Here is a 6,728-nt window from a genome sequence, read left to right on the forward strand (position 1 = left end):
TTGTAACAAGAAAAAAAATATTTTTTTGCTTATAAATTATTACGAAGGGAGTATGGCTTAAAAAGAGGTCCTTAATATCTGAAGAACACTCTTTTTGAGACGAACACTCTTCAAAAACATCTGAAGAACTATCCTCACCAAAAGATTGTAATAACTTGTTTGGTAATAATTCATAACTTCTCATAATTTTTAGAAATGATCAATTCAAAGGAAAATTATTTGTTTCACGAAAAAAAATGAGAAAAGCAAAATAAATAGCACAAGAAGTACAATTAGAGATCACAGAAAAAAGAAGAAAAAAAGCAACAACACAAAATGAAAAAACTATGAAAAAACAACAAAAATATATAAACAATAAAAGGAATAAACCAGAAAGCAAACCCATCCCCTACAAAGCTGCAACAACAAAAAAAGGCAAGCTAGATCATAATTCAACAATACCACCATCAACATAAAAGAGACCCTCAAGAGAATAAACAAAGCAACAAACCCTATATACCAAGCCATAAATGCCAATCCACTATTGATTAATTTAGTGGATAGAGTTCTGAAGTCATTTTGAGAAAGTAGATAAGTTTCCCTCTGATCTACCCAAAAACTATTACGAAGGAGAAACAGAAACTTTTTTCACGTTTTTCATAGAACTAGACATGATAATATTCTTTCGAGTCCTCCAAATGGTCAAAATCACATCAAATCCAATTATAGGAAAATCACATAGAATTCACCCTATCACCTAAATAGAGGAAACATTCAAAAAGAAAACTAGGATCCTTGGAAAGAGCTATTTGCCACCTCAACCACTTAGAGATCATTTTCTAGATACTACTAGTTAAGTCAGGGGTGGAGAATAGACAGGGAGCCGACTCACCAAACCACCACATAAATGATAAGAGATTTCAGCAAGGTCAACAATCACCTTTCTCTTGAACATATTTTCTCTAGAAGGAGTCTATCAAGAAAACATTGTCAAGAGAAAACAATAACCTTAGATGAGACTCGACTACACCAAATAACGGAAAGAATCAATTTAGCATATGATTATGAGAGGTTTAAAGAGTTAGAAATATCCAACAAATCATGATATGCATAAGACACCGAGAAAAGGTTATCCCTTGTAAACTTTCAATTATACCTATCTCTTTCTAAGGAAAAACTATGACCTTGAAGGAGAGCAAGGAAGTTTGCAACAATTGGTTCCTCATAAACGAAGAGTGGTCTTCTCCCCCTGAAATCCTAAGTAATCCTATCTACCCACCGACTTATCTCTCTCACACACCTCTCAAGATAATCTTAGATCGTAAACAACTGAGAAAATCTTCTTTTAAGATGGATACTACCATCCTAAGAATCTTGCCAAAAAGAAGTAGGAATTCCTAATCCGACTTTCTTGAAGATGTCATCACTACTACAAATATCATATTTTATGACAAAGCTTTCATATCACCCAACAAAAAATTGAGGTAAAATTCCATGACGCACTATGTTTTTTTTAAAGAAATTATTATTTATTCCCTCAGTTTTAGAAAAAACAAGGGGTAAACTAATTCAGGATAGATGTTTCGATTCCCAACAACTGCAGCTTTTGTTTCTTCTTTAAAACTGACGTCTTTCTTATTATTTAAGATTTTACTTTATTATTAAATATTCTATTCCCTTTATTTTGCAAATAACCAAGGGGTATCATACTCAGATTTTACTATAAAAGAATTCCTTCACTAAATTTTACCCTAAACTTAACTCACAAGTTTAGCTACTCCATACTCTTAAATATCATTTTGTCTGATGGATTGCGAGATAGAATTTTTTTCTTGGTTTTGTGTTGTTATTCTTCTTACACCAAGCTTTAACAAATCATTTTTCTATTCTTGCAATCTATCTCATGTAATTGTGTTGTTGTTGTTTTAACGGAATAACTTTCCAATATTATTAATCAAAGATAACTTTCTATGATACAACACACAAAGAAAACAATACATGTTACTTCAATATTTTTGTATTCACCATTTTTTTGCAATAGAATTCATCTACTACCTCGATTTTTCTAGAAATCGGGGTTTAAGGTACCAAATTTATTGTAATTTTTATTTTAAAAAAAAACTTTTTACCTCGTTTCTAATTAATAATCGAAGGGAAAAATAAACGTGTTTATTGAGTTTCTTCGCAATTCTTAAACAAATCTTTGACGTCCATTTTGTGAGTATCAATGCGCAAGATACTACCATTAGTGACCCGCATGAAACCTAAAAGACATACATTCAGAAGGTTCCCAAATTATAAAAGCATTATCTTTTAATATTAGAAAACTTGATCATGAAAGCATTTCTCATGAAACATTGATACTTAATTGTTTTATATTAGAAACATTTAAACATTGTTCTCTATGATGTATTGTAAGAGCAGAACAATATTTGGGTTTAAGGTTTGTGTTCTTAAATAATCATATAATTGAATATTTATTTTATTTATCTAATCCATTTTTTGTTTTATATAAGAAATAAATGCATAAAATATCCAACATTTGATATTTTAAAAGATTCAATGAAAAGAAAATTCATCATTTGTTCTTCACCTACAGTGATGATAATGAATCAGATTCAAAATTTGTTATATATTTTTACTTTAATTTTATGTGTAAACAATGTAATATTTTGTGTAAATAGTGTAATTTGTAAACAATGTGTATTTTGTGTAAACAATTTGTAAACAGTGAAAAATTGGCATAAGTGGTAATAGTATCTCTGCGTGTGTTCCACTGAAATTTATTGTTTTCTAAGTAAAATTTGAACCTTCCCTAACAAACTGGAAGTATTATATATGATCCTACACAATTATCAGCCACATAAACGGTGCTAAACACAATTATCAGCCACCAATAATTTATTGAACACAAAAAATCAATAAGTCACTTATGCACCATTGATTATCCTCTATAGTAGCTTATAGTATAAATATTGCATGTTTATGAGAATTGTAACTCAAGCTTCGCTATTCAGCTTCCACTTCTAAACCACTTTTGTGGATTTTCTCAATCATGAAAAAGGCTTTCTGTATTCCTATATTGCTCCTTGTCACATTCTTGTATGCTACTTCTGTTTTAGCAAGAAATGATCCTTAAGGTTTGTCATTTTCACATTCACACATTTTCACATTCACACAGATAGAAATATATAATTTGTTGGCAATTGTCATAGTAATTTTGCATTTATTTGTGTAGGGAATGAGGTGAAAACAGAAGAGAAGCTTGTAAATGAAGGGGTGACAAAGCCAAACCTACAAGGACCCAATGAAGCCAATTATTCCAACCTATAAGCCATTCCACAAACTTGTCATAGTGGAAAAACCTATCCCATCTGTTGTTGAGCCAGAGGCATTTCTTAAGCATAAGCATTATTTCTTCAAAAAGCCAATTATTCCCATTGTTAAACCTGTTTATGTTCCCATTTACAAGCCTGTTCCAAAGGTCATTCCAAAGGTCATTCCAATTGTTAAGCCAATTCACTAATCAGTTTGAGGAAACTCGTCTTGTGTATTAGTAAATGTTTTTGCCTTAATAAAATTCTCATTTTTCCAATTGTAATTGATATTATCTGCATGTTCTTATTATCTACTCCCTCCGTCTTAAAACAAAAGCCTTAAGGTTGTTGCACACAAATTAAGAAAAGTAACAAGTGAAAAACTAAATGTAACAATTATCATACCTTAAATTTTGATTCTGAATCATCAAATTGATACATTCATCATGATATTTACATCATCTATATAGTATAATTAACATGCATTTCATGCTGCATATTGACTAAAATTTCGATTGAAATAAAATTTTCGGATTTACATACAGACCAGTGGAACTGATCCTCAAATGTAATTGAAATAAGTGGACGAAAAATTTCAAAATCAAGCTTGCAGACGTCATTTTTATTGATCTACGGTTCACATAGTTTAATCTGACGTGTTTGTTTTATTTTTTCGACTACTTTTTCAGTCGTATTTTAAAAAGTGTGAACATTTTAACCGTTCATTTTTTAATTTAAGATCCGATCAAAATCTATATGTTTTCGAGAGGTTTATATCACGTTAGTCATTTTAGTACACTCATTTTAATTTTACGATCATTATTCCACCAGATTTTTTATTTTTTAATTTTTGTTTTTTAATCAAAAAATTTATAAAAAATAAAGAGAATTTATTGTATGATCCTTCTGATTTTATTTTGATTAAAGAATTTCTTCAATAACCATCTCACCACCATCATGCACTAATAACCTCCTTCTACCTCTTGTCACTCTTCAATGACTACCAAGCAGCCACCTTCTTTAACACCATGACCAACCATTTTTTTCAAAGAAGCCACATAACGTATTACTCCATATCATTTTCACCTTACCACTAACATCTCTAAAACCACCATCTCTCACCTCATAACCTGTTATCTTTTATTCACGCCATTGACGCCGTATTCCTCTTCTTCCATCTATAACACAAAACCACACCTTCATGTAAACATACTCTCCACCATACAAACTTCATCCCATTTTTTTTTATTTCACACATAGATAAAAACAAATATCCCACTTCCACCATGTAAAATCAACTTCTACACTCTCCTACTGCATCTGATACATGGTACCAGTCTCCTACTACCAAAAAAACGCATAAATTTTGGTGGTTATCTTAAGACGATTATGAAGATTTTAACAGCAATAAATAACAAATATGTCGTAATGGCTGCCGCTAGGAAAATAGTGGCGGTGAGAAATTAAACGCCGCACAAATCGCCGTTTTGTATGTTGTTTAAAGTGTCGGTTTTTGTCTGAAAATAATGGCAGTTTTAAATGCCATATATTTCATATACTAATTAAAATCTATACGTTAGTTATAACCGCCGTAATTTACTGCTGCTATTAACCAAAATTCCATTGTATAAACCGCCATAATTTTAAATTCTTTATACAAATTTTTATAAAAATATGCTAAATCAATTTAAAATTTCACCATAATTGAACACCAACATAAAAGGTAAATTAAAATATGTAAAATAACTTTTTATTTATGCATTCTTTTAAAAATAAATTAAAGGACATATATTAAGAGGCCAAAATCACATAATTTATTTCACTACTAAGTCTAAATGTTTAATATAAGTATTACAAGTTATTTCAAAACTATTAAAACATAAAAATTGATCAAATAATTCACGTGTCCCTTAGAAGTCTGAAAAAAAAAAACAAGTATTATAGTAGAATTAATCACTATAGAAATATAAAATATATGTCAAATTAAGCACAAAAATCCGTTATGATGTCATTTGAATAAGATGGATATAGTGGTGCTTATTTTGTTAAATAAATAGCTTTATCAGGAAGAACTAATGTGTTTCTCAAAAATGGTGATATGAATGAGAAGAGCATGAGTTTATATAGCTCACTCAGTTATCATCATGCAAATAGAATATCAGGATAAGTTCTGTGGGCTAAACAAAAAGTTGATTTATGGGTAATCAAGTATAATTAAAAAAGTAGTTAATTTAATAATTAACTAAGAGAGTCAATTTTAAAAATTAAGAGTTTGTTTGTATTTAGTAAGTATGATCAGGTGGAAATATGCATTTGTTTCACTGTGTAGGAGTGAATTTAGCAAGATTGCACAAAATATCCAATAAAGATATTTTTCTTCAAATCAAACAAGCCTTTGGATATTCTAAACTTTTCAAATACAGGTTTCAAATTTCAAACAAGAATTGGAATAAATATTAAAGAGCATGCTTATGAATATCAATAATAGTGTTTCCATACCTTGTGTATGATCATCTTCAACATTTCATACATCAATAAATGTAGTTACAGAAGATTTGTTCATTCATCTCAATTTACACAATGATTTTCATTTTAAGCACTAGGCACTGACAGTGATAACAAGATACACACTAGCTTAGTAAACGATAAATATGCAAGCATCAAACATTGCTCTGACCAGTCATTAATATGCTGTAAATTATAATAGACATATTTAGAATACCCAGAAATCAAAATCAGCAACCAGATGACAAAATCAAACAAAACTCATGAAAATTTATCTACACAAAGCAAAGCATGATATTAGAAAACACTAACTTTTCTAAATCCTTACATGTTTGTGGAGAAATTTCCATATTAGTAGCATAGAAAAGAGAAACTAATAGCTTGAAATGTCTATTGTGAAACTGCAGATTTCCAAGCAGCAGAACAACCGATTACGAAACTCTAGATTGCGGAGCAGTGGAACGGAGCAACATAACAACCGATTGTGGAACTGTGATTGGGGTTCAATATTTATTTACGACATAACAAAAAGAAAATGAGGGTTCAAGTAGGAAGGATGATTATTAGGATTCGATATTGATACCTATGTCTAATAGTGATTCAAACTTCAAATCATTATTTGGATTTGACCTTGAATAATATTGAAAGGAAAAAGAAAAAGCTGAAATCTAAAGGGTATGAAGAAAGATGAACGTTGAAAAGGAAAGAAAGATCATCAGATTTTGGTTTCATTGGAGGCGAATTACACAAATTTTGGGTTTTCTTTTTTCTATTTAATATCATAATTCGGCAGCACTTTTATTGAACAAATTTTTCCCTCTCAGGGTATTCAATTCCTTGCGCAACTCAAGAAATTGGACTTTCATTTCGTACATCTTCTCATAAATATCGGGACTCTCAGAAGACTCAGAATGATAGATGGTTTCC

At 30.2% G+C, this 6,728-nt stretch overlaps 1 pseudogene; it reads left to right on the forward strand.

Annotated features, from left to right (window-relative positions):
• Positions 1-2,943: 2,943 nt before the first annotated feature.
• Positions 2,944-3,472, forward strand: LOC127075734 (uncharacterized; annotated as a pseudogene).
• Positions 3,473-6,728: the final 3,256 nt, after the last annotated feature.

The sequence above is a fragment of the Lathyrus oleraceus genome, chromosome 4 (genome assembly GCF_024323335.1).
Source record: "Lathyrus oleraceus cultivar Zhongwan6 chromosome 4, CAAS_Psat_ZW6_1.0, whole genome shotgun sequence".
In the NCBI taxonomy this organism is placed as follows: domain Eukaryota; kingdom Viridiplantae; phylum Streptophyta; class Magnoliopsida; order Fabales; family Fabaceae; genus Lathyrus; species Lathyrus oleraceus.